Genomic DNA, 27,996 nt, shown 5'->3' on the forward strand with positions numbered 1-27,996 from the left:
GGGCAAGAAAAACGAGGGAAACAGAGGGCAGAAGGGCACAAAACAAGGTGAAAACAAGTGAAACAGAGAGCAAAAGAACACAGAAAACTAGGGAAACAGGGCAGAAGGGCACAAAAAACAAGGGGAAAACGAGTGGAACAGAGGGCAGAAAGGCATAAAAAACGAGGAAACATGGCAGAAGGGCACAAAATACAAGGGGAAAACGAGTGAAACAGGGCAGAAGGGCACAAAAACAAGGGGAAAACGGGTGGAACAAAAGGCAGAAAGGCACAAAAAACGAGGGAAACAGAGGGCAGAAGGGCACAAAAAACAAGGGGAAAACAAGTGAAACAGAGAGCAGAAGGCCAAAAAAAGCAAGTGAAACAGAGAGCAGAAGGCCACAAAAAACAAGGGAAACAGAGGGCAGAAGGGCACAAAAACAAGGGGAGAACGAGTGAAACAGAGGCAGAAGGCCACAAAAAACTAGGGAAACAGAGGGCAGAAGGGCATGAAAAACAAGGGAAACAGAGGGCAGAAGGGCACAAAACAAGGGGAAACAAGTGAAACAGAGAGCAGAAGGCCACAGAAAACAAGGGAAACAGGGCAAAAGGGCACAAAAAACAAGGGGAAAACGAGTGAAACATACGGCAGAAGGCCACAAAAACAAGGGGAAAACGGGTGGAACATGAGGCAGAAACGCATCAAAAAACGAGGGAAACAGAGGGAAGAAGGGCACAAAAACAAGGGGAAAACGAGTGAAACAGAGGGCAGAAGGGCACAAAAAACAAGGGAACATAGGGCAGAAGGGCACAAAAAACAAGTGAAACAGGGCAGAAGGGCACAAAAAACAAGGGGGAAACTAGTGAAACAGAGAGCAGAAGCCACAAAAAACAAGAGGAAAACGAGTGAAACAGAGGGCAGAAAGGCACAAAAAACGAGGAAAACAGAGGGCAGAAGGGCACGAAACACGAAGAAAACAGAGGGCAGAAGGGCACAAAACATGGGTAAAACGATTGAATTAGAGAGCAGAAGGCCACAAAAAAAAGGGAAACAGAGGGCAGAAAGGCACGAAAAACAAGGGGAAAACGAGTGAAACAGGGCAGATGGCCACAAAAAAGCGAGGGAAAAGGAGGGCAGAAGGGCACAAAAAACAAGGGGAAACAGAGCAGAAGGCCACAAAAAACAAGGAAACAGGGCAGAAGGGCACGAAAAACAAGTGGAAAACGAGTGAAATAGGGCAGAAGGCCACATAAAAAGAAGGAAACAAGGCAGAAGGGCACGGAAAACAAAGGGAAAACAAGTGCAACAGAGGACAGAAGGCCACAAAAAACGAGGGAAACAAGAGGGCAGAAGGGCATGAAAAACAAGGGAAACAGAGGGCAGAAAGGCACAAAAAACAAGGGGAAAACGAGTGAAACAGAGGGCAGAAGGCCACAAAAAACGAAGGAAACAGACAAAAGGGCACGAAAAACGAGGGAAACAGAGGGCAGAAGGGGACAAAACAAGGGGAAAAAGAGTGAAACAGAGAGCAGAAGGCCACAGAAAACAAGGGAAACAGGGTAGCAGGGCATGAAAAACAAGGGGAAAACGAGTGAAACAGAGGGCAGAAGGGCACAAAACAAGGGGAAAACGGGTGGAACAGAGGGGAGAAAGGCACAAAAAATGAGGGAAACAGGGCAGAAGTGCACAAAAAAACAAGGGAAAAACGAGTGAAACAGAGGGCAGAAAGGCACAAAAACAAGGGGAAAACTGGTGGAACAGAGGGCAGGAAGGCACAAAAAACAAGGAAACAGAGGGCAGAAGGGCACAAAAAACAAGGGGAAAACGAGTGAAAGAGAGGGCACAAGGGCACAAAAAACAAGGGGAAAACGAGTGAAACAGAAAGCAGAAGGCCCAAAAAAAAGTGAAACAGAGAGCAGAAGGCCACAAAAAACGAGGGAAACAGAGGGCAGAAGGAAACAAAAAACAAGGGGAAAATGAGTGAAACAGAGGGCAGAAGGCTACAAAAAACGAGGGAAACAGAGGGCAGAAGGGCACAAGACAAGGGGAAAACGAGTGAAATAAAGAGCAGAAGGCCACAGAAAACAAGGGAAATAGGGCAGAAGGGTACAAAAAACAAGGGGAAAACGGGTGGAACAGAGGGCAGAAAGGCACAAAAAACGAGGGAAACAGAGGCAGAAGGGCTCAAAAAACGAGTGAAACAGAGGGCAGAAGGCCACAGAAAAATAGGGAAACAGGGCAGAAGGGCACGAAAAACAAGGGGAAAACAAGTGAGACAGAGGGCAGAAGGGCACAAAAACAAGGGGAAAACGGGTGGAACAGAGGGCAGAAAGGCACAAAAAACTAGGGAAACAGAGGGCAGAAGGGCACAAAACCAAGGGGAAAACGGGTAGAACAGAGGGCAGAAAGGCACAAAAAACAAGGAAACAGAGGGCAGAAGGGCACAAAAACAAGGGGAAAATGAGTGAAACAGAGGGCAGAAGGGCACAAAAAACAAGGGGAAAACGAGTGAAACAGAGGGCTGAAGGGCACAAAAGCAAGGGGAATACGGGTGAAACAGAGGGCAGAAGGGCACAAAAAACCAGAGAAACAGGCAGAAGGGCACTAAAAACAAGGGGAAAACCAGTGAAACAGAGGGCAGAAGGGCACAAAAAACAAGGGGAAAACCAGTGAAACAGAGGGCAGAAGGCCACAAAAACAAGGGGAAAACGGGTGGAACAGAGGGCAGAAAGGCACAAAAAACGAGGAAAACAGAGGGCAGAAGGGCACGAAACACGAAGAAAACAGAGGGCAGAAGGGCACAAAACATGGGTAAAACGATTGAATTAGAGAGCAGAAGGCCACAAAAAAAAGGGAAACAGAGGGCAGAAAGGCACGAAAAACAAGGGGAAAACGAGTGAAACAGGGCAGATGGCCACAAAAAAGCGAGAGAAAAGGAGGGCAGAAGGGCACAAAAAACAAGGGGAAACAGAGCAGAAGGCCACAAAAAACAAGGAAAACAGGGCAGAAGGGCACGAAAAACAAGTGGAAAACGAGTGAAATAGGGCAGAAGGCCACATAAAAAGAAGGAAACAAGGCAGAAGGGCACGGAAAACAAAGGGAAAACAAGTGCAACAGAGGACAGAAGGCCACAAAAAACGAGGGAAACAAGAGGGCAGAAGGGCATGAAAAACTTTTGAAACAGGGCAGAAGGGCACAAAAACAAGGGAAACAGAGGGCAGAAGGGCACAAAAAACAAGGGGAAAACGAGTGAAACAGAGGGCAGAAGGCCACAAAAAACGAAGGAAACAGACAAAAGGGCACGAAAAACGAGGGAAACAGAGGGCAGAAGGGCACAAAACAAGGGGAAAATGAGTGAAACAGAGAGCAGAAGGCCACAGAAAACAAGGGAAACATGGTAGCAGGGCATGAAAAACAAGGGGAAAACGAGTGAAACAGAGGGCAGAAGGGCACAAAAACAAGGGGAAAACGGGTGGAACAGAGGGGAGAAAGGCACAAAAAATGAGGGAAACAGGGCAGAAGTGCACAAAAAAACAAGGGAAAAACGAGTGAAACAGAGGGCAGAAAGGCACAAAAACAAGGGGAAAACTGGTGGAACAGAGGGCAGGAAGGCACAAAAAACGAGGGAAACAGAGGGCAGAAGGGCACAAAAAACAAGGGGAAAACGAGTGAAAGAGAGGGCAGAAGGGCACAAAAAACAAGGGGAAAACGAGTGAAACAGAAAGCAGAAGGCCCAAAAAAAGTGAAACAGAGAGCAGAAGGCCACAAAAAACGAGGGAAACAGAGGGCAGAAGGAAACAAAAAACAAGGGGAAAATGAGTGAAACAGAGGGCAGAAGGCTACAAAAAACGAGGGAAACAGAGGGCAGAAGGACACAAGACAAGGGGAAAACGAGTGAAATAAAGAGCAGAAGGCCACAGGAAAACAAGGGAAATAGGGCAGAAGGGCACAAAAATCAAGGGGAAAACGAGTGAAACAGCAGAGGGCAGAAGGGCACGAAACACGAGGGAAACAGAGGGAAGAAGGGCACGAAAAACGAGGGAAACAAAGTGCAGAAGGGCACAAACAAAAAACGAGGGAAACAGAGGGCAGAAGGGCACATAAAACAAGGGGAAAGCGAGTAAAACGGAGAGCAAAAGGCCACAAAAAATCAAGGAAAACAGGGCAGAAGGGCCCGAAAAATGAGGGAAACAGAGGGCAGAAGGGCACGAAAAACGAGTGGAAAACAAGTGAAACAGGGCAGAAGGTCACATAAAAAGAGGAAACAGAAGGCAGAAGGGCACAGAAAACAAGGGAAAACAAGTGCAACAGAAGACAGAAGGCCACAAAAAACGAGGGAAACAGAGTGCAGAAGGGCACAAAATACGAGGGAAACAGGGCAGAAGGGCACAAAAAATGAGGGAAACAGGGCAGAAGGGCACAAAATACAAGGGGAAAACGAGTGAAACAAGGGCAGAAGGGCACAAAACAAGGTGAAAACAAGTGAAACAGAGAGCAAAAGAACACAGAAAACTAGGGAAACAGGGCAGAAGGGCACAAAAAACAAGGGGAAAACGGGTGGAACAAAAGGCAGAAAGGCACAAAAAACGAGGGAAACAGAGGGCAGAAGGGCACAAAAAACAAGGGGAAAACAAGTGAAACAGAGAGCAGAAGGCCAAAAAAAGCAAGTGAAACAGAGAGCAGAAGGCCACAAAAAACAAGGGAAACAGAGGGCAGAAGGGCACAAAAACAAGGGGAGAACGAGTGAAACAGAGGGCAGAAGGCCACAAAAAACTAGGGAAACAGAGGCAGAAGGGCATGAAAAACAAGGGAAACAGAGGGCAGAAGGGCACAAAACAAGGGGAAAACAAGTGAAACAGAGAGCAGAAGGCCACAGAAAACAAGGGAAACAGGGCAAAAGGGCACAAAAAACAAGGGGAAAACGAGTGAAACATACGGCAGAAGGCCACAAAACAAGGGGAAAACGGGTGGAACATGAGGCAGAAACGCATCAAAAAACGAGGGAAACAGAGGGAAGAAGGGCACAAAAAACAAGGGAAAACGAGTGAAACAGAGGGCAGAAGGGCACAAAAAACAAGGGAACAGAGGGCAGAAGGGCACAAAAAACGAGTGAAACAGAGGGCAGAAGGGCACAGAACAAGGGGGAAACTAGTGAAACAGAGAGCAGAAGGCCACAGAAAAATAGGGAAACAGGGCAGAAGGGCACGAAAAACAAGGGGAAAACAAGTGAAACAGAGGGCAGAAGGGCACAAAAACAAGGGGAAAACGGGTAGAACATGAGGCAGAAACGCATCAAAAAACGAGGGAAACAGAGGGAAGAAGGGCACAAAAAACAAGGGGAAAACGAGTGAAACAGAGGGCAGAAGGGCACAAAAAACAAGGGAACAGAGGGCAGAAGGGCACAAAAAACAAGTGAAACAGAGGGCAGAAGGGCACAGAACAAGGGGGAAACTAGTGAAACAGAGAGCAGAAGGCCACAGAAAAATAGGGAAACAGGGCAGAAGGGCACAAAAAAACAAGGGGAAAACAAGTGAAACAGAGGGCAGAAGGGCACAAAAACAAGGGGAAAACGGGTGGAACAGAGGGCAGAAAGGCACAAAAAACTAGGGAAACAGAGGGCAGAAGGGCACAAAACCAAGGGGAAAACGGGTAGAACAGAGGGCAGAAAGGCACAAAAAACAAGGGAAACAGAGGGCAGAAGTGCACAAAAACAAGGGGAAAATGAGTGAAACAGAGGGCAGACAGGCACAAAAAACCAGAGAAACAGGCAGAAGGGCACAAAAAGCAAGGGAAAACCAGTGAAACAGAGGGCAGAAGGGCACAAAAAACAAGGGGAAAACCAGTGAAACAGAGGGCAGAAGATCACAAAAACAGGGAAAACGGGTGGAACAGAGGGCAGAAAGGCACAAAAAACGAGGAAAACAGAGGGCAGAAGGGCACGAAACACGAAGAAAACAGAGGGCAGAAGGGCAACAAAACATGGGTAAAACGATTGAATTAGAGAGCAGAAGGCCACAAAAAAAAGGGAAACAGAGGGCAGAAAGGCACGAAAAACAAGGGAAAACGAGTGAAACAGGGCAGATGGCCACAAAAAAGCGAGGGAAAAGGAGGGCAGAAGGGCATAAAAAACAAGGGGAAACAGAACAGAAGGCCACAAAAAACAAGGAAAACAGGGCAGAAGGGCACGAAAAATAAGTGGAAAACAAGTGAAATAGGCAGAAGGCCACATAAAAAGAAGGAAACAAGGCAGAAGGGCACGGAAAACAAAGGGAAAACAAGTGCAACAGAGGACAGAAGGCCACAAAAAACAAGGGAAACAAGAGGGCAGAAGGGCATGAAAAACTTTTGAAACAGGGCAGAAGGGCACAAAAAACAAGGGAAACAGAGGGCAGAAGGGCACAAAAAACAAGTGGAAAACGAGTGAAACAGAGGGCAGAAGGCCACAAAAAACGAAGGAAACAGACAAAAGGGCACGAAAACGAGGGAAACAGAGGGCAGAAGGGCACAAAACAAGGGGAAATGAGTGAAACAGAGAGCAGAAGGCCACAGAAAACAAGGGAAACAGGGTAGCAGGGCATGAAAAACAAGGGGGAAACGAGTGAAACAGAGGGCAGAAGGGCACAAAAACAAGGGGAAAACGGGTGGAACAGAGGGAGAAAGGCACAAAAAATGAGGGAAACAGGGCAGAAGTGCACAAAAAAACAAGGGAAAAACAAGTGAAACAGAGGGCAGAAAGGCACAAAAACAAGGAAAAACTGGTGGAACAGAGGGCAGGAAGGCACAAAAAACGAGGGAAACAGAGGGCAGAAGGGCACAAAAAACAAGGGGAAAACGAGTGAAAGAGAGGGCAGAAGGGCACAAAAAACAAGGGGAAAACGAGTGAAACAGAAAGCAGAAGGCCCAAAAAAAAGTGAAACAGAGAGCAGAAGGCCACAAAAACGAGGGAAACAGAGGGCAGAAGGAAACAAAAAACAAGGGAAAATGAGTGAAACAGAGGGCAGAAGGCTACAAAAAACGAGGGAAACAGAGGGCAGAAGGGCACAAGACAAGGGGAAACGAGTGAAATAAAGAGCAGAAGGCCACAGAAAACAAGGGAAAATAGGGCAGAAGGGCACAAAAAACAAGGGGAAAACGAGTGAAACAGAGGGAGAAGGCCACAAAAACAAGGGGAAAACGGGTGGAACAGAGGGCAGAAAGGCACAAAAAACGAGGGAAACAGAGGGCAGAAGGGCACGAAACACGAGGGAAACAGAGGGAAGAAGGGCACGAAAAACGAGGGAAACAGAGTGCAGAAGGGCACAAACAAAAAACGAGGGAAACAGAGGGCAGAAGGGCACATAAAACAAGGGGAAAGCGAGTAAAACGGAGAGCAAAAGGCCACAAAAAACAAGGAAAACAGGGCAGAAGGGCACGAAAAATTAGGGAAACAGAGGGCAGAAGGGCACGAAAAACGAGTGGAAAACAAGTGAAACAGGGCAGAAGGTCACATAAAAAGAGGAAACAGAAGGCAGAAGGGCACAGAAAACAAGGGAAAACAAGTGCAACAGAAGACAGAAGGCCACAAAAAACGAGGGAAACAGAGTGCAGAAGGGCACAAAATACGAGGGAAACATGGCAGAAGGGCACAAAAAATGAGGGAAACAGGGCAGAAGGGCACAAAAAACAAGGGGAAAGCGAGGGAAACAGAGGGCAGAAGGCCACAAAAAACGAGGGAAACAGAGGCAGAAGGGCAAGAAAAACGAGGGAAACAGAGGGCAGAAGGGCACAAAACAAGGTGAAAACAAGTGAAACAGAGAGCAAAAGAACACAAAAACTAGGGAAACAGGGCAGAAGGGCCCAAAAAACAAGGGAAAACGAGTGGAACAGAGGGCAGAAAGGCATAAAAAACGAGGGAAACATGGCAGAAGGGCACAAAATACAAGGGGAAAACGAGTGAAACAGGGCAGAAGGGCACAAAAACAAGGGGAAAACGGGTGGAACAAAAGGCAGAAAGGCACAAAAAACGAGGGAAACAGAGGGCAGAAGGGCACAAAAAACAAGGGGAAAACAAGTGAACAGAGAGCAGAAGGCCAAAAAAAAGCAAGTGAAACAGAGAGCAGAAGGCCACAAAAAACAAGGGAAACAGAGGGCAGAAGGGCACAAAAACAAGGGGAGAACGAGTGAAACAGAGGGCAGAAGGCCACAAAAAACTAGGGAAACAGAGGGCAGAAGGGCATGAAAAACAAGGGAAACAGAGGGCAGAAGGGCACAAAACAAGGGGAAAACAAGTGAAACAGAGAGCAGAAGGCCACAGAAAACAAGGGAAACAGGGCAAAAGGGCACAAAAAACAAGGGAAAACGAGTGAAACATACGGCAGAATGCCACAAAAAACAAGGGGAAAACGGGTGGAACATGAGGCAGAAACGCATCAAAAAACGAGGGAAACAGAGGGAAGAAGGGCACAAAAAACAAGGGAAAACGAGTGAAACAGAGGGCAGAAGGGCACAAAAAACAAGGGAACATAGGGCAGAAGGGCACAAAAAACAAGTGAAACAGGGCAGAAGGGCACAAAAAACAAGGGGGAAACTAGTGAAACAGAGAGCAGAAGCCACAAAAAACAAGAGGAAAACGAGTGAAACAGAGGGCAGAAAGGCACAAAAAACGAGGAAAACAGAGGGCAGAAGGGCACGAAACACGAAGAAAACAGAGGGCAGAAGGGCACAAAACATGGGTAAAACGATTGAATTAGAGAGCAGAAGGCCACAAAAAAAAGGGAAACAGAGGGCAGAAAGGCACGAAAAAACAAGGGGAAAACGAGTGAAACAGGGCAGATGGCCACAAAAAAGCGAGGGAAAAGGAGGGCAGAAGGGCACAAAAACAAGGGGAAACAGAGCAGAAGGCCACAAAAAACAAGGAAACAGGGCAGAAGGGCACGAAAAACAAGTGGAAAACGAGTGAAATAGGGCAGAAGGCCACATAAAAAGAAGGAAACAGGCAGAAGGGCACGGAAAACAAAGGGAAAACAAGTGCAACAGAGGACAGAAGGCCACAAAAAACGAGGGAAACAAGAGGGCAGAAGGGCATGAAAAACAAGGGGAAAACGAGTGAAACAGAGGGCAGAAGGCCACAAAAAACGAAGGAAACAGACAAAAGGGCACGAAAAACGAAGGAAACAGAGGGCAGAAGGGCACAAAACAAGGGGAAAAAGAGTGAAACAGAGAGCAGAAGGCCACAGAAAACAAGGGAAACAGGGTAGCAGGGCATGAAAAACAAGGGGAAAACGGGTGGAACAGAGGGAGAAAGGCACAAAAAATGATGGAAACAGGGCAGAAGTGCACAAAAAAACAAGGGAAAAACGAGTGAAACAGAGGGCAGAAAGGCACAAAAACAAGGGGAAAACTGGTGGAACAGAGGGCAGGAAGGCACAAAAACGAGGGAAACAGAGGGCAGAAGGGCACAAAAAACAAGGGGAAAACGAGTGAAAGAGAGGGCAGAAGGGCACAAAAAACAAGGGGAAAACGAGTGAAACAGAAAGCAGAAGGCCCAAAAAAAGTGAAACAGAGAGCAGAAGGCCACAAAAAACGAGGGAAACAGAGGGCAGAAGGAAACAAAAAACAAGGGGAAAATGAGTGAAACAGAGGGCAGAAGGCTACAAAAAACGAGGGAAACAGAGGGCAGAAGGGCACAAGACAAGGGGAAAACGAGTGAAATAAAGAGCAGAAGGCCACAGAAAACAAGGGAAATAGGGCAGAAGGGCACAAAAAACAAGGGGAAAACGAGTGAAACAGAGGGAGAAGGCCACAAAAACAAGGGGAAAACGGGTGGAACAGAGGGCAGAAAGGCACAAAAACGAGGGAAACAGAGGGCAGAAGGGCACGAAACACGAGGGAAACAGAGGGAAGAAGGGCACGAAAAACGAGGGGAAACAGAGTGCAGAAGGGCACAAACAAAAAACGAGGGAAACAGAGGGCAGAAGGGCACATAAAACAAGGGGAAAGCGAGTAAAACGGAGAGCAAAAGGCCACAAAAAACAAGGAAAACAGGGCAGAAGGGCCCGAAAAATGAGGGAAACAGAGGGCAGAAGGAAACAAAAAACAAGGGGAAAATGAGTGAAACAGAGGGCAGAAGGCTACAAAAAACGAGGGAAACAGAGGGCAGAAGGGCACAAGACAAGGGGAAAACGAGTGAAATAAAGAGCAGAAGGCCACAGAAAACAAGGGAAATAGGGCAGAAGGGCACAAAAAACAAGGGGAAAACGAGTGAAACAGAGGGAGAAGGCCACAAAAACAAGGGGAAAACGGGTGGAACAGAGGGCAGAAAGGCACAAAAAATGAGGGAAACAGAGGGCAGAAGGGCACGAAACACGAGGGAAACAGAGGGAAGAAGGGCACAAACAAAAAACGAGGGAAACAGAGGGCAGAAGGGCACATAAAACAAGGGGAAAGCGAGTAAAACGGAGAGCAAAAGGCCACAAAAAACCAGGAAAACAGGGCAGAAGGGCACGAAAAATTAGGGAAACAGAGGGCAGAAGGGCACGAAAAACGAGTGGAAAACAAGTGAAACAGGGCAGAAGGTCACATAAAAAGAGGGAACAGAAGGCAGAAGGCACAGAAAACAAGGGGAAAACAAGTGCAACAGAAGACAGAAGGCCACAAAAAACGAGGGAAACAGAGTGCAGAAGGGCACAAAATACGAGGGAAACAGGGCAGAAGGGCACAAAAAATGAGGGAAACAGGGCAGAAGGGCACAAAATACAAGGGGAAAACGAGTGAAACAGGGCAGAAGGGCACAAAACAAGGTGAAAACAAGTGAAACAGAGAGCAAAAGAACACAGAAAACTAGGGAAACAGGGCAGAAGGGCACAAAAAACAAGGGGAAAACGAGTGGAACAGAGGGCAGAAAGGCATAAAAAACGAGGGAAACATGGCAGAAGGGCACAAAATACAAGGGGAAAACGAGTGAAACAGGGCAGAAGGGCACAAAAACAAGGGGAAAACGGGTGGAACAAAAGGCAGAAAGGCACAAAAAACGAGGGGAAACAGAGGGCAGAAGGGCACAAAAAACAAGGGGAAAACAAGTGAAACAGAGAGCAGAAGGCCAAAAAAAAGCAAGTGAAACAGAGAGCAGAAGGCCACAAAAAACAAGGGAAACAGAGGGCAGAAGGGCACAAAAACAAGGGGAGAACGAGTGAAACAGAGGGCAGAAGGCCACAAAAAACTAGGGAAACAGAGGGCAGAAGGGCATGAAAAACAAGGGAAACAGAGGGCAGAAGGGCACAAAACAAGGGAAAAACAAGTGAAACAGAGAGCAGAAGGCCACAGAAAACAAGGGAAACAGGGCAAAAGGGCACAAAAAACAAGGGGAAAACGAGTGAAACATACGGCAGAAGGCCACAAAAACAAGGGGAAAACGGGTGGAACATGAGGCAGAAACGCATCAAAAAACGAGGAAACAGAGGGAAGAAGGGCACAAAAAACAAGGGGAAAACGAGTGAAACAGAGGGCAGAAGGGCCCAAAAAACAAGGGAACAGAGGGCAGAAGGGCACAAAAAACGAGTGAAACAGAGGGCAGAAGGGCACAGAACAAGGGAGAAACTAATGAAACAGAGAGCAGAAGGCCACAGAAAAATAGGGAAACAGGGCAGAAGGGCACGAAAAACAAGGGGAAAACAAGTGAAACAGAGGGCAGAAGGGCACAAAAACAAGGGAAAACGGGTGGAACATGAGGCAGAAACGCATCAAAAAACGAGGGAAACAGAGGGAAGAAGGGCACAAAAAACAAGGGGAAAACGAGTGAAACAGAGGGCAGAAGGGCACAAAAACAAGGGAACAGAGGGCAGAAGGGCACAAAAAACAAGTGAAACAGAGGGCAGAAGGGCACAGAACAAGGGGGAAACTAGTGAAACAGAGAGCAGAAGGCCACAGAAAAATAGGGAAACAGGGCAGAAGGGCACGAAAAACAAGGGGAAAACAAGTGAAACAGAGGGCAGAAGGGCACAAAAAGAAGGGGAAAACGGGTGGAACAGAGGGCAGAAAGGCACAAAAAACTAGGGAAACAGAGGGCAGAAGGGCACAAAACCAAGGGGAAAACGGGTAGAACAGAGGGCAGAAAGGCACAAAAAACAAGGGAAACAGAGGGCAGAAGTGCACAAAAACAAGGGGAAAATGAGTGAAACAGAGGGCAGACAGGCACAAAAAACCAGAGAAACAGGCAGAAGGGCACAAAAAGCAAGGGGAAAACCAGTGAAACAGAGGGCAGAAGGGCACAAAAAACAAGGGGAAAACCAGTGAAACAGAGGGCAGAAGATCACAAAAACAAGGGGAAAACGGGTGGAACAGAGGCAGAAAGGCACAAAAAACGAGGAAAACAGAGGGCAGAAGGGCACGAAACACGAAGAAAACAGAGGGCAGAAGGGCACAAAACATGGGTAAAACGATTGAATTAGAGAGCAGAAGGCCACAAAAAAAAGGGAAACAGAGGGCAGAAAGGCACGAAAAACAAGGGGAAAACGAGTGAAACAGGGCAGATGGCCACAAAAAAGCGAGGGAAAAGGAGGGCAGAAGGGCATAAAAAACAAGGGGAAACAGAACAGAAGGCCACAAAAAACAAGGAAAACAGGGCAGAAGGGCACGAAAAATAAGTGGAAAACAAGTGAAATAGGGCAGAAGGCCACATAAAAAGAAGGAAACAAGGCAGAAGGGCACGGAAAACAAAGGGAAAAACAAGTGCAACAGAGGACAGAAGGCCACAAAAAACCAAGGGAAACAAGAGGGCAGAAGGGCATGAAAAACTTTTGAAACAGGGCAGAAGGGCACAAAAAACAAGGGAAACAGAGGGCAGAAGGGCACAAAAAACAAAGTGGAAAACGAGTGAAACAGAGGGCAGAAGGCCACAAAAAACGAAGGAAACAGACAAAAGGGCACGAAAAACGAGGGAAACAGAGGGCAGAAGGGCACAAAACAAGGGAAATGAGTGAAACAGAGAGCAGAAGGCCACAGAAAACAAGGGAAACAGGGTAGCAGGGCATGAAAAACAAGGGGGAAACGAGTGAAACAGAGGGCAGAAGGGCACAAAAACAAGGGAAAACGGGTGGAACAGAGGGGAGAAAGGCACAAAAAATGAGGGAAACAGGCAGAAGTGCACAAAAAAACAAGGGAAAAACAAGTGAAACAGAGGGCAGAAAGGCACAAAAACAAGGGAAAAACTGGTGGAACAGAGGGCAGGAAGGCACAAAAAACGAGGGAAACAGAGGGCAGAAGGGCACAAAAAACAAGGGGAAAACGAGTGAAAGAGAGGGCAGAAGGGCACAAAAAACAAGGGGAAAACGAGTGAAACAGAAAGCAGAAGGCCCAAAAAAAAGTGAAACAGAGAGCAGAAGGCCACAAAAAACGAGGGAAACAGAGGGCAGAAGGAAACAAAAAACAAGGGGAAAATGAGTGAAACAGAGGGCAGAAGGCTACAAAAAACGAGGGAAACAGAGGGCAGAAGGGCACAAGACAAGGGGAAAACGAGTGAAATAAAGAGCAGAAGGCCACAGAAAACAAGGGAAATAGGGCAGAAGGGCACAAAAAACAAGGGGAAAACGAGTGAAACAGAGGGAGAAGGCCACAAAAACAAGGGGAAAACGGGTGGAACAGAGGGCAGAAAGGCACAAAAAATGAGGGAAACAGAGGGCAGAAGGGCACGAAACACGAGGGAAACAGAGGGAAGAAGGGCACAAACAAAAAACGAGGGAAACAGAGGGCAGAAGGGCACATAAAACAAGGGGAAAGCGAGTAAAACGGAGAGCAAAAGGCCACAAAAAACAAGGAAAACAGGGCAGAAGGGCACGAAAAATTAGGGAAACAGAGGGCAGAAGGGCACGAAAAACGAGTGGAAAACAAGTGAAACAGGGCAGAAGGTCACATAAAAAGAGGGAAACAGAAGGCAGAAGGGCACAGAAAACAAGGGGAAAACAAGTGCAACAGAAGACAGAAGGCCACAAAAAACGAGGGAAACAGAGTGCAGAAGGGCACAAAATACGAGGGAAACATGGCAGAAGGGCACAAAAAATGAGGGAAACAGGGCAGAAGGGCACAAAAAACAAGGGGAAAGCGAGGGAAACAGAGGGCAGAAGGCCACAAAAAACGAGGGAAACAGAGGCAGAAGGGCAAGAAAAACGAGGGAAACAGAGGGCAGAAGGGCACAAAACAAGGTGAAAACAAGTGAAACAGAGAGCAAAAGAACACAGAAAACTAGGGAAACAGGGCAGAAGGGCACAAAAAACAAGGGGAAAACGAGTGGAACAGAGGGCAGAAAGGCATAAAAAACGAGGGAAACATGGCAGAAGGGCACAAAATACAAGGGGAAAACGAGTGAAACAGGGCAGAAGGGCACAAAAACAAGGGGAAAACGGGTGGAACAAAAGGCAGAAAGGCACAAAAAACGAGGGAAACAGAGGGCAGAAGGGCACAAAAAACAAGGGGAAAACAAGTGAAACAGAGAGCAGAAGGCCAAAAAAAGCAAGTGAAACAGAGAGCAGAAGGCCACAAAAAACAAGGGAAACAGAGGGCAGAAGGGCACAAAAACAAGGGGAGAACGAGTGAAACAGAGGGCAGAAGGCCACAAAAAACTAGGGAAACAGAGGGCAGAAGGGCATGAAAAACAAGGGAAACAGAGGGCAGAAGGGCACAAAACAAGGGGAAAACAAGTGAAACAGAGAGCAGAAGGCCACAGAAAACAAGGGAAACAGGGCAAAAGGGCACACAAAACAAGGGGAAAACGAGTGAAACATACGGCAGAAGGCCACAAAAACAAGGGGAAAACGGGTGGAACATGAGGCAGAAACGCATCAAAAAACGAGGGAAACAGAGGGAAGAAGGGCACAAAAAACAAGGGGAAAACGAGTGAAACAGAGGGCAGAAGGGCACAAAAAACAAGGGAACAGAGGGCAGAAGGGCACAAAAAACAAGTGAAACAGAGGGCAGAAGGGCACAGAACAAGGGGGAAACTAGTGAAACAGAGAGCAGAAGGCCACAGAAAAATAGGGAAACAGGGCAGAAGGGCACGAAAAACAAGGGGAAAACAAGTGAAACAGAGGGCAGAAGGGCACAAAAACAAGGGGAAAACGGGTGGAACATGAGGCAGAAACGCATCAAAAAACGAGGGAAACAGAGCGAAGAAGGGCACAAAAAACAAGGGGAAAACGAGTGAAACAGAGGGCAGAAGGGCACAAAAAACAAGGGAACAGAGGGCAGAAGGGCACAAAAAACAAGTGAAACAGAGGGCAGAAGGGCACAGAACAAGGGGGAAACTAGTGAAACAGAGAGCAGAAGGCCACAGAAAAATAGGGAAACAGGGCAGAAGGGCACGAAAAACAAGGGGAAAACAAGTGAAACAGAGGGCAGAAGGGCACAAAAACAAGGGGAAAACGGGTGGAACAGAGGGCAGAAAGGCACAAAAAACTAGGGAAACAGAGGGCAGAAGGGCACAAAACCAAGGGGAAAACGGGTAGAACAGAGGGCAGAAAGGCACAAAAAACAAGGGAAACAGAGGGCAGAAGTGCACAAAAACAAGGGGAAAATGAGTGAAACAGAGGGCAGACAGGCACAAAAAACCAGAGAAACAGGCAGAAGGGCACAAAAAGCAAGGGGAAAACCAGTGAAACAGAGGGCAGAAGGGCACAAAAAACAAGGGGAAAACCAGTGAAACAGAGGGCAGAAGATCACAAAAACAAGGGGAAAACGGGTGGAACAGAGGGCAGAAAGGCACAAAAAACGAGGAAAACAGAGGGCAGAAGGGCACGAAACACGAAGAAAACAGAGGGCAGAAGGGCACAAAACATGGGTAAAACGATTGAATTAGAGAGCAGAAGGCCACAAAAAAAAGGGAAACAGAGGGCAGAAAGGCACGAAAAACAAGGGGAAAACGAGTGAAACAGGGCAGATGGCCACAAAAAAGCGAGGGAAAAGGAGGGCAGAAGGGCACAAAAAACAAGGGGAAACAGAGCAGAAGGCCACAAAAAACAAGGAAAACAGGGCAGAAGGGCACGAAAAACAAGTGGAAAACAAGTGAAATAGGGCAGAAGGCCACATAAAAAGAAGGAAACAAGGCAGAAGGGCACGGAAAACAAAGGGAAAACAAGTGCAACAGAGGACAGAAGGCCACAAAAAACAAGGGAAACAAGAGGGCAGAAGGGCATGAAAAACTTTTGAAACAGGGCAGAAGGGCACAAAAAACAAGGGAAACAGAGGGCAGAAGGGCACAAAAAACAAGTGGAAAACGAGTGAAACAGAGGGCAGAAGGCCACAAAAAACGAAGGAAACAGACAAAAGGGCACGAAAAACGAGGGAAACAGAGGGCAGAAGGGCACAAAACAAGGGGAAATGAGTGAAACAGAGAGCAGAAGGCCACAGAAAACAAGGGAAACAGGGTAGCAGGGCATGAAAAACAAGGGGGAAACGAGTGAAACAGAGGGCAGAAGGGCACAAAAACAAGGGGAAAACGGGTGGAACAGAGGGGAGAAAGGCACAAAAAATGAGGGAAACAGGGCAGAAGTGCACAAAAAAACAAGGGAAAAACAAGTGAAACAGAGGGCAGAAAGGCACAAAAACAAGGGGAAAACTGGTGGAACAGAGGGCAGGAAGGCACAAAAAAAGAGGGAAACAGAGGGCAGAAGGGCACAAAAAACAAGGGGAAAACGAGTGAAAGAGAGGGCAGAAGGGCACAAAAAACAAGGGGAAAACGAGTGAAACAGAAAGCAGAAGGCCCAAAAAAAAGTGAAACAGAGAGCAGAAGGCCACAAAAAACGAGGGAAACAGAGGGCAGAAGGAAACAAAAAACAAGGGGAAAATGAGTGAAACAGAGGGCAGAAGGCTACAAAAAACGAGGGAAACAGAGGGCAGAAGGGCACAAGACGAGGGGAAAACGAGTGAAATAAAGAGCAGAAGGCCACAGAAAACAAGGGAAATAGGGCAGAAGGGCACAAAAAACAAGGGGAAAACGAGTGAAACAGAGGGAGAAGGCCACAAAAACAAGGGGAAAACGGGTGGAACAGAGGGCAGAAAGGCACAAAAAATGAGGGAAACAGAGGGCAGAAGGGCACGAAACACGAGGGAAACAGAGGGAAGAAGGGCACAAACAAAAAACGAGGGAAACAGAGGGCAGAAGGGCACATAAAACAAGGGGAAAGCGAGTAAAACGGAGAGCAAAAGGCCACAAAAAACAAGGAAAACAGGGCAGAAGGGCACGAAAATTTAGGGAAACAGAGGGCAGAAGGGCACGAAAAACGAGTGGAAAACAAGTGAAACAGGGCAGAAGGTCACATAAAAAGAGGGAAACAGAAGGCAGAAGGGCACAGAAAACAAGGGGAAAACAAGTGCAACAGAAGACAGAAGGCCACAAAAAACGAGGGAAACAGAGTGCAGAAGGGCACAAAATACGAGGGAAACATGGCAGAAGGGCACAAAAAATGAGGGAAACAGGGCAGAAGGGCACAAAAACAAGGGGAAAGCGAGGGAAACAGAGGGCAGAAGGCCACAAAAAACGAGGGAAACAGAGGCAGAAGGGCAAGAAAAACGAGGGAAACAGAGGGCAGAAGGGCACAAAACAAGGTGAAAACAAGTGAAACAGAGAGCAAAAGAACACAGAAAACTAGGGAAACAGGGCAGAAGGGCACAAAAAACAAGGGGAAAACGAGTGGAACAGAGGGCAGAAAGGCATAAAAAACGAGGGAAACATGGCAGAAGGGCACAAAATACAAGGGGAAAACGAGTGAAACAGGGCAGAAGGGCACAAAAACAAGGGGAAAACGGGTGGAACAAAAGGCAGAAAGGCACAAAAAACGAGGGAAACAGAGGGCAGAAGGGCACAAAAAACAAGGGGAAAACAAGTGAAACAGAGAGCAGAAGGCCAAAAAAAAGCAAGTGAAACAGAGAGCAGAAGGCCACAAAAAACAAGGGAAACAGAGGGCAGAAGGGCACAAAAACAAGGGGAGAACGAGTGAAACAGAGGGCAGAAGGCCACAAAAAACTAGGGAAACAGAGGGCAGAAGGGCATGAAAAACAAGGGAAACAGAGGGCAGAAGGGCACAAAACAAGGGGAAAACAAGTGAAACAGAGAGCAGAAGGCCACAGAAAACAAGGGAAACAGGGCAAAAGGGCACAAAAAACAAGGGGAAAACGAGTGAAACATACGGCAGAAGGCCACAAAAACAAGGGGAAAACGGGTGGAACATGAGGCAGAAACGCATCAAAAAACGAGGGAAACAGAGGGAAGAAGGGCACAAAAAACAAGGGGAAAACGAGTGAAACAGAGGGCAGAAGGGCACAAAAAACAAGGGAACATAGGGCAGAAGGGCACAAAAAACAAGTGAAACAGGGCAGAAGGGCACAAAAAACAAGGGGGAAACTAGTGAAACAGAGAGCAGAAGCCACAAAAAACAAGAGGAAAACGAGTGAAACAGAGGGCAGAAAGGCACAAAAAACGAGGAAAACAGAGGGCAGAAGGGCACGAAACACGAAGAAAACAGAGGGCAGAAGGGCACAAAACATGGGTAAAACGATTGAATTAGAGAGCAGAAGGCCACAAAAAAAGGGAAACAGAGGGCAGAAAGGCACGAAAAACAAGGGGAAAACGAGTGAAACAGGGCAGATGGCCACAAAAAAGCGAGGGAAAAGGAGGGCAGAAGGGCACAAAAAACAAGGGGAAACAGAGCAGAAGGCCACAAAAAACAAGGAAACAGGGCAGAAGGGCACGAAAAACAAGTGGAAAACGAGTGAAATAGGGCAGAAGGCCACATAAAAAGAAGGAAACAAGGCAGAAGGGCACGGAAAACAAAGGGAAAACAAGTGCAACAGAGGACAGAAGGCCACAAAAAACAAGGGAAACAAGAGGGCAGAAGGGCATGAAAAACTTTTGAAACAGGGCAGAAGGGCACAAAAAACAAGGGAAACAGAGGGCAGAAGGGCACAAAAAACAAGTGGAAAACGAGTGAAACAGAGGGCAGAAGGCCACAAAAAACGAAGGAAACAGACAAAAGGGCACGAAAAACGAGGGAAACAGAGGGCAGAAGGGCACAAAACAAGGGGAAATGAGTGAAACAGAGAGCAGAAGGCCACAGAAAACAAGGGAAACAGGGTAGCAGGGCATGAAAAACAAGGGGGAAACGAGTGAAACAGAGGGCAGAAGGGCACAAAAACAAGGGGAAAACGGGTGGAACAGAGGGGAGAAAGGCACAAAAAATGAGGGAAACAGGGCAGAAGTGCACAAAAAAACAAGGGAAAAACAAGTGAAACAGAGGGCAGAAAGGCACAAAAACAAGGGGAAAACTGGTGGAACAGAGGGCAGGAAGGCACAAAAAAAGAGGGAAACAGAGGGCAGAAGGGCACAAAAAACAAGGGGAAAACGAGTGAAAGAGAGGGCAGAAGGGCACAAAAAACAAGGGGAAAACGAGTGAAACAGAAAGCAGAAGGCCCAAAAAAAAGTGAAACAGAGAGCAGAAGGCCACAAAAAACGAGGGAAACAGAGGGCAGAAGGAAACAAAAAACAAGGGGAAAATGAGTGAAACAGAGGGCAGAAGGCTACAAAAAACGAGGGAAACAGAGGGCAGAAGGGCACAAGACGAGGGGAAAACGAGTGAAATAAAGAGCAGAAGGCCACAGAAAACAAGGGAAATAGGGCAGAAGGGCACAAAAAACAAGGGGAAAACGAGTGAAACAGAGGGAGAAGGCCACAAAAACAAGGGGAAAACGGGTGGAACAGAGGGCAGAAAGGCACAAAAAATGAGGGAAACAGAGGGCAGAAGGGCACGAAACACGAGGGAAACAGAGGGAAGAAGGGCACAAACAAAAAACGAGGGAAACAGAGGGCAGAAGGGCACATAAAACAAGGGGAAAGCGAGTAAAACGGAGAGCAAAAGGCCACAAAAAACAAGGAAAACAGGGCAGAAGGGCACGAAAAATTAGGGAAACAGAGGGCAGAAGGGCACGAAAAACGAGTGGAAAACAAGTGAAACAGGGCAGAAGGTCACATAAAAAGAGGGAAACAGAAGGCAGAAGGGCACAGAAAACAAGGGGAAAACAAGTGCAACAGAAGACAGAAGGCCACAAAAAACGAGGGAAACAGAGTGCAGAAGGGCACAAAATACGAGGGAAACATGGCAGAAGGGCACAAAAAATGAGGGAAACAGGGCAGAAGGGCACAAAAACAAGGGGAAAGCGAGGGAAACAGAGGGCAGAAGGCCACAAAAAACGAGGGAAACAGAGGCAGAAGGGCAAGAAAAACGAGGGAAACAGAGGGCAGAAGGGCACAAAACAAGGTGAAAACAAGTGAAACAGAGAGCAAAAGAACACAGAAAACTAGGGAAACAGGGCAGAAGGGCACAAAAAACAAGGGGAAAACGAGTGGAACAGAGGGCAGAAAGGCATAAAAAACGAGGGAAACATGGCAGAAGGGCACAAAATACAAGGGGAAAACGAGTGAAACAGGGCTGAAGGGCACAAAAACAAGGGGAAAACGGGTGGAACAAAAGGCAGAAAGGCACAAAAAACGAGGGAAACAGAGGGCAGAAGGGCACAAAAAACAAGGGGAAAACAAGTGAAACAGAGAGCAGAAGGCCAAAAAAAAGCAAGTGAAACAGAGAGCAGAAGGCCACAAAAAACAAGGGAAACAGAGGGCAGAAGGGCACAAAAACAAGGGGAGAACGAGTGAAACAGAGGGCAGAAGGCCACAAAAAACTAGGGAAACAGAGGGCAGAAGGGCATGAAAAACAAGGGAAACAGAGGGCAGAAGGGCACAAAACAAGGGGAAAACAAGTGAAACAGAGAGCAGAAGGCCACAGAAAACAAGGGAAACAGGGCAAAAGGGCACAAAAAACAAGGGGAAAACGAGTGAAACATACGGCAGAAGGCCACAAAAACAAGGGGAAAACGGGTGGAACATGAGGCAGAAACGCATCAAAAAACGAGGGAAACAGAGGGAAGAAGGGCACAAAAAACAAGGGGAAAACGAGTGAAACAGAGGGCAGAAGGGCACAAAAAACAAGGGAACATAGGGCAGAAGGGCACAAAAAACAAGTGAAACAGGGCAGAAGGGCACAAAAAACAAGGGGGAAACTAGTGAAACAGAGAGCAGAAGCCACAAAAAACAAGAGGAAAACGAGTGAAACAGAGGGCAGAAAGGCACAAAAAACGAGGAAAACAGAGGGCAGAAGGGCACGAAACACGAAGAAAACAGAGGGCAGAAGGGCACAAAACATGGGTAAAACGATTGAATTAGAGAGCAGAAGGCCACAAAAAAAGGGAAACAGAGGGCAGAAAGGCACGAAAAACAAGGGGAAAACGAGTGAAACAGGGCAGATGGCCACAAAAAAGCGAGGGAAAAGGAGGGCAGAAGGGCACAAAAAACAAGGGGAAACAGAGCAGAAGGCCACAAAAAACAAGGAAACAGGGCAGAAGGGCACGAAAAACAAGTGGAAAACGAGTGAAATAGGGCAGAAGGCCACATAAAAAGAAGGAAACAAGGCAGAAGGGCACGGAAAACAAAGGGAAAACAAGTGCAACAGAGGACAGAAGGCCACAAAAAACGAGGGAAACAAGAGGGCAGAAGGGCATGAAAAACAAGGGAAACAGAGGGCAGAAAGGCACAAAAAACAAGGGGAAAACGAGTGAAACAGAGGGCAGAAGGCCACAAAAAACGAAGGAAACAGACAAAAGGGCACGAAAAACGAGGGAAACAGAGGGCAGAAGGGCACAAAACAAGGGGAAAAAGAGTGAAACAGAGAGCAGAAGGCCACAGAAAACAAGGGAAACAGGGTAGCAGGGCATGAAAAACAAGGGGAAAACGGGTGGAACAGAGGGGAGAAAGGCACAAAAAATGAGGGAAACAGGGCAGAAGTGCACAAAAAAACAAGGGAAAAACGAGTGAAACAGAGGGCAGAAAGGCACAAAAACAAGGGGAAAACTGGTGGAACAGAGGGCAGGAAGGCACAAAAAACGAGGGAAACAGAGGGCAGAAGGGCACAAAAAACAAGGGGAAAACGAGTGAAAGAGAGGGCAGAAGGGCACAAAAAACAAGGGGAAAACGAGTGAAACAGAAAGCAGAAGGCCCAAAAAAAGTGAAACAGAGAGCAGAAGGCCACAAAAAACGAGGGAAACAGAGGGCAGAAGGAAACAAAAAACAAGGGGAAAATGAGTGAAACAGAGGGCAGAAGGCTACAAAAAACGAGGGAAACAGAGGGCAGAAGGGCACAAGACAAGGGGAAAACGAGTGAAATAAAGAGCAGAAGGCCACAGAAAACAAGGGAAATAGGGCAGAAGGGCACAAAAAACAAGGGGAAAACGAGTGAAACAGAGGGAGAAGGCCACAAAAACAAGGGGAAAACGGGTGGAACAGAGGGCAGAAAGGCACAAAAAACTAGGGAAACAGAGGGCAGAAGGGCACGAAACACGAGGGAAACAGAGGGAAGAAGGGCACGAAAAACGAGGGAAACAGAGTGCAGAAGGGCACAAACAAAAAACGAGGGAAACAGAGGGCAGAAGGGCACATAAAACAAGGGGAAAGCGAGTAAAACGGAGAGCAAAAGGCCACAAAAAACAAGGAAAACAGGGCAGAAGGGCCCGAAAAATGAGGGAAACAGAGGGCAGAAGGAAACAAAAAACAAGGGGAAAATGAGTGAAACAGAGGGCAGAAGGCTACAAAAAACGAGGGAAACAGAGGACAGAAGGGCACAAGACAAGGGGAAAACGAGTGAAATAAAGAGCAGAAGGCCACAGAAAACAAGGGAAATAGGGCAGAAGGGCACAAAAAACAAGGGGAAAACGAGTGAAACAGAGGGAGAAGGCCACAAAAACAAGGGGAAAACGGGTGGAACAGAGGGCAGAAAGGCACAAAAAATTAGGGAAACAGAGGGCAGAAGGGCACGAAACACGAGGGAAACAGAGGGAAGAAGGGCACAAACAAAAAATGAGGGAAACAGAGGGCAGAAGGGCACATAAAACAAGGGGAAAGCGAGTAAAACGGAGAGCAAAAGGCCACAAAAAACAAGGAAAACAGGGCAGAAGGGCACGAAAAATTAGGGAAACAGAGGGCAGAAGGGCACGAAAAACGAGTGGAAAACAAGTGAAACAGGGCAGAAGGTCACATAAAAAGAGGGAAACAGAAGGCAGAAGGGCACAGAAAACAAGGGGAAAACAAGTGCAACAGAAGACAGAAGGCCCCAAAAAACGAGGGAAACAGAGTGCAGAAGGGCACAAAATACGAGGGAAACAGGGCAGAAGGGCACAAAAAATGAGGGAAACAGGGCAGAAGGGCACAAAATACAAGGGGAAAACGAGTGAAACAGGGCAGAAGGGCACAAAACAAGGTGAAAACAAGTGAAACAGAGAGCAAAAGAACACAGAAAACTAGGGAAACAGGGCAGAAGGGCACAAAAAACAAGGGGAAAACGAGTGGAACAGAGGGCAGAAAGGCATAAAAAACGAGGGAAACATGGCAGAAGGGCACAAAATACAAGGGGAAAACGAGTGAAACAGGGCAGAAGGGCACAAAAACAAGGGGAAAACGGGTGGAACAAAAGGCAGAAAGGCACAAAAAACGAGGGAAACAGAGGGCAGAAGGGCACAAAAAACAAGGGGAAAACAAGTGAAACAGAGAGCAGAAGGCCAAAAAAAAGCAAGTGAAACAGAGAGCAGAAGGCCACAAAAAACAAGGGAAACAGAGGGCAGAAGGGCACAAAAACAAGGGGAGAACGAGTGAAACAGAGGGCAGAAGGCCACAAAAAACTAGGGAAACAGAGGGCAGAAGGGCATGAAAAACAAGGGAAACAGAGGGCAGAAGGGCACAAAACAAGGGGAAAACAAGTGAAACAGAGAGCAGAAGGCCACAGAAAACAAGGGAAACAGGGCAGAAGGGCACGAAAAACAAGGGGAAAACAAGTGAAACAGAGGGCAGAAGGGCACAAAAACAAGGGGAAAACGGGTGGAACATGAGGCAGAAACGCATCAAAAAACGAGGGAAACAGAGGGAAGAAGGGCACAAAAAACAAGGGGAAAACGAGTGAAACAAAGGGCAGAAGGGCACAAAAACAAGGGAACAGAGGGCAGAAGGGCACAAAAAACAAGTGAAACAGAGGGCAGAAGGGCACAGAACAAGGGGGAAACTAGTGAAACAGAGAGCAGAAGGCCACAGAAAAATAGGGAAACAGGGCAGAAGGGCACGAAAAACAAGGGGAAAACAAGTGAAACAGAGGGCAGAAGGGCACAAAAACAAGGGAAAAACGGGTGGAACAGAGGGCAGAAAGGCACAAAAAACTAGGGAAACAGAGGGCAGAAGGGCACAAAACCAAGGGGAAAACGGGTAGAACAGAGGGCAGAAAGGCACAAAAAACAAGGGAAACAGAGGGCAAAAGGGCACAAAAAACAAGGGGAAAACGAGTGAAACATACGGCAGAAGGCCACAAAAACAAGGGGAAAACGGGTGGAACATGAGGCAGAAACGCATCAAAAAACGAGGGAAACAGAGGGAAGAAGGGCACAAAAAACAAGGGGAAAACGAGTGAAACAGAGGGCAGAAGGGCACAAAAAACAAGGGAACAGAGGGCAGAAGGGCACAAAAACGAGTGAAACAGAGGGCAGAAGGGCACAGAACAAGGGGGAAACTAGTGAAACAGAGAGCAGAAGGCCACAGAAAAATAGGGAAACAGGGCAGAAGGGCACGAAAACAAGGGGAAAACAAGTGAAACAGAGGGCAGAAGGGCACAAAAACAAGGGGAAAACGGGTGGAACATGAGGCAGAAACGCATCAAAAAACGAGGGAAACAGAGGGAAGAAGGGCACAAAAAACAAGGGGAAAACGAGTGAAACAAAGGGCAGAAGGGCACAAAAACAAGGGAACAGAGGGCAGAAGGGCACAAAAAACAAGTGAAACAGAGGGCAGAAGGGCACAGAACAAGGGGGAAACTAGTGAAACAGAGAGCAGAAGGCCACAGAAAAATAGGGAAACAGGGCAGAAGGGCACGAAAAACAAGGGGAAAACAAGTAAAACAGAGGGCAGAAGGGCACAAAAACAAGGGAAAAACGGGTGGAACAGAGGGCAGAAAGGCACAAAAAACTAGGGAAACAGAGGGCAGAAGGGCACAAACCAAGGGGAAAACGGGTAGAACAGAGGGCAGAAAGGCACAAAAAACAAGGGAAACAGAGGGCAGAAGTGCACAAAAACAAGGGGAAAATGAGTGAAACAGAGGGCAGACAGGCACAAAAAACCAAGAAACAGGCAGAAGGGCACAAAAAGCAAGGGGAAAACCAGTGAAACAGAGGGCAGAAGGGCACAAAAAACAAGGGGAAAACCAGTGAAACAGAGGGCAGAAGATCACAAAAACAAGGGGAAAACGGGTGGAACAGAGGGCAGAAAGGCACAAAAAACGAGGAAAACAGAGGGCAGAAGGGCACGAAACACGAAGAAACAGAGGGCAGAAGGGCACAAAACATGGGTAAAACGATTGAATTAGAGAGCAGAAGGCCACAAAAAAAAGGGAAACAGAGGGCAGAAAGGCACGAAAAACAAGGGGAAAATGAGTGAAACAGGGCAGATGGCCACAAAAAAGCGAGGGAAAAGGAGGGCAGAAGGGCACAAAAAACAAGGGGAAACAGAACAGAAGGCCACAAAAAACAAGGAAAACAGGGCAGAAGGGCACGAAAAACAAGTGGAAAACAAGTGAAATAGGGCAGAAGGCCACATAAAAAGAAGGAAACTATGCAGAAGGGCACGGAAAACAAAGGGAAACAAGTGCAACAGAGGACAGAAGGCCACAAAAAACAAGGGAAACAAGAGGGCAGAAGGGCATGAAAAACTTTTGAAACAGGGCAGAAGGGCACAAAAAACAAGGGAAACAGAGGGCAGAAGGGCACAAAAAACAAGTGGAAAACGAGTGAAACAGAGGGCAGAAGGCCACAAAAAACGAAGGAAACAGACAAAAGGGCCGAAAAACGAGGGAAACAGAGGGCAGGAGGGCACAAAACAAGGGGAAATGAGTGAAACAGAGAGCAGAAGGCCACAGAAAACAAGGGAAACAGGGTAGCAGGGCATGAAAAACAAGGGGGAAACGAGTGAAACAGAGGGCAGAAGGGCACAAAACAAGGGGAAACGGGTGGAACAGAGGGGAGAAAGGCACAAAAAATGAGGGAAACAGGCAGAAGTGCACAAAAAACAAGGGAAAAACAAGTGAAACAGGGCAGAAAGGCACAAAAACAAGGGGAAAACTGGTGGAACAGAGGGCAGGAAGGCACAAAAACGAGGGAAACAGAGGGCAGAAGGCACAAAAAACAAGGGGAAAACGAGTGAAAGAGAGGGCAGAAGGGCACAAAAAACAAGGGGAAAACGAGTGAAACAGAAAGCAGAAGGCCCAAAAAAAAGTGAAACAGAGAGCAGAAGGCCACAAAAAACGAGGGAAACAGAGGGCAGAAGGAAACAAAAAACAAGGGGAAAATGAGTGAAACAGAGGGCAGAAGGCTACAAAAAACGAGGGAAACAGAGGGCAGAAGGGCACAAGACAAGGGGAAACGAGTGAAATAAAGAGCAGAAGGCCACAGAAAACAAGGGAAATAGGGCAGAAGGGCACAAAAAACAAGGGGAAACGAGTGAAACAGAGGGAGAAGGCCACAAAAACAAGGGGAAAACGGGTGGAACAGAGGGCAGAAAGGCACAAAAAAATGAGGGAAACAGAGGGCAGAAGGGCACGAAACACGAGGGAAACAGAGGGAAGAAGGGCACAAACAAAAAACGAGGGAAACAGAGGGCAGAAGGGCACATAAAACAAGGGGAAAGCGAGTAAAACGGAGAGCAAAAGGCCACAAAAAACAAGGAAAACAGGGCAGAAGGGCACGAAAAATTAGGGAAACAGAGGGCAGAAGGGCACGAAAAACGAGTGGAAAACAAGTGAAACAGGGCAGAGGTCACATAAAAAGAGGGAAACAGAAGGCAGAAGGGCACAGAAAACAAGGGGGAAAACAAGTGCAACAGAAGACAGAAGGCCACAAAAAACGAGGGAAACAGAGTGCAGAAGGGCACAAAATACGAGGGAAACATGGCAGAAGGGCACAAAAAATGAGGGAAACAGGGCAGAAGGGCACAAAAAACAAGGGGAAAGCGAGGGAAACAGAGGGCAGAAGGCCACAAAAAACGAGGGAAACAGAGGCAGAAGGGCAAGAAAAACGAGGGAAACAGAGGGCAGAAGGGCACAAAACAAGGTGAAAACAAGTGAAACAGAGAGCAAAAGAACACAGGAAAACTAGGGAAACAGGGCAGAAGGGCACAAAAAACAAGGGGAAAACGAGTGGAACAGAGGGCAGAAAGGCATAAAAACGAGGGAAACATGGCAGAAGGGCACAAAATACAAGGGGAAAACGAGTGAAACAGGGCAGAAGGGCACAAAAACAAGGGGAAAACAAGTGAAACAGAGAGCAGAAGGCCAAAAAAAGCAAGTGAAACAGAGAGCAGAAGGCCACAAAAAACAAGGGAAACAGAGGGCAGAAGGGCACAAAAACAAGGGGAGAACGAGTGAAACAGAGGGCAGAAGGCCACCAAAAACTAGGGAAACAGAGGGCAGAAGGGCATGAAAAACAAGGGAAACAGAGGGCAGAAGGGCACAAAACAAGGGGAAAACAAGTGAAACAGAGAGCAGAAGACCACAGAAAACAAGGGAAACAGGGCAAAAGGGCACACAAAACAAGGGGAAAACGAGTGAAACATACGGCAGAAGGCCACAAAAACAAGGGGAGAAACGGGTGGAACATGAGGCAGAAACGCATCAAAAAACGAGGGAAACAGAGGGAAGAAGGGCACAAAAAACAAGGGGAAACGAGTGAAACAGAGGGCAGAAGGGCACAAAAAACAAGGGAACAGAGGGCAGAAGGGCACAAAAAACGAGTGAAACAGAGGGCAGAAGGGCACAGAACAAGGGGGAAACTAGTGAAACAGAGAGCAGAAGGCCACAGAAAAATAGGGAAACAGGGCAGAAGGGCACGAAAAACAAGGGGAAAACAAGTGAAACAGAGGGCAGAAGG

Source organism: Lissotriton vulgaris, chromosome 1_1 (genome assembly GCF_964263255.1).
Source record: "Lissotriton vulgaris chromosome 1_1, aLisVul1.2, whole genome shotgun sequence".
NCBI lineage: Eukaryota > Metazoa > Chordata > Amphibia > Caudata > Salamandridae > Lissotriton > Lissotriton vulgaris.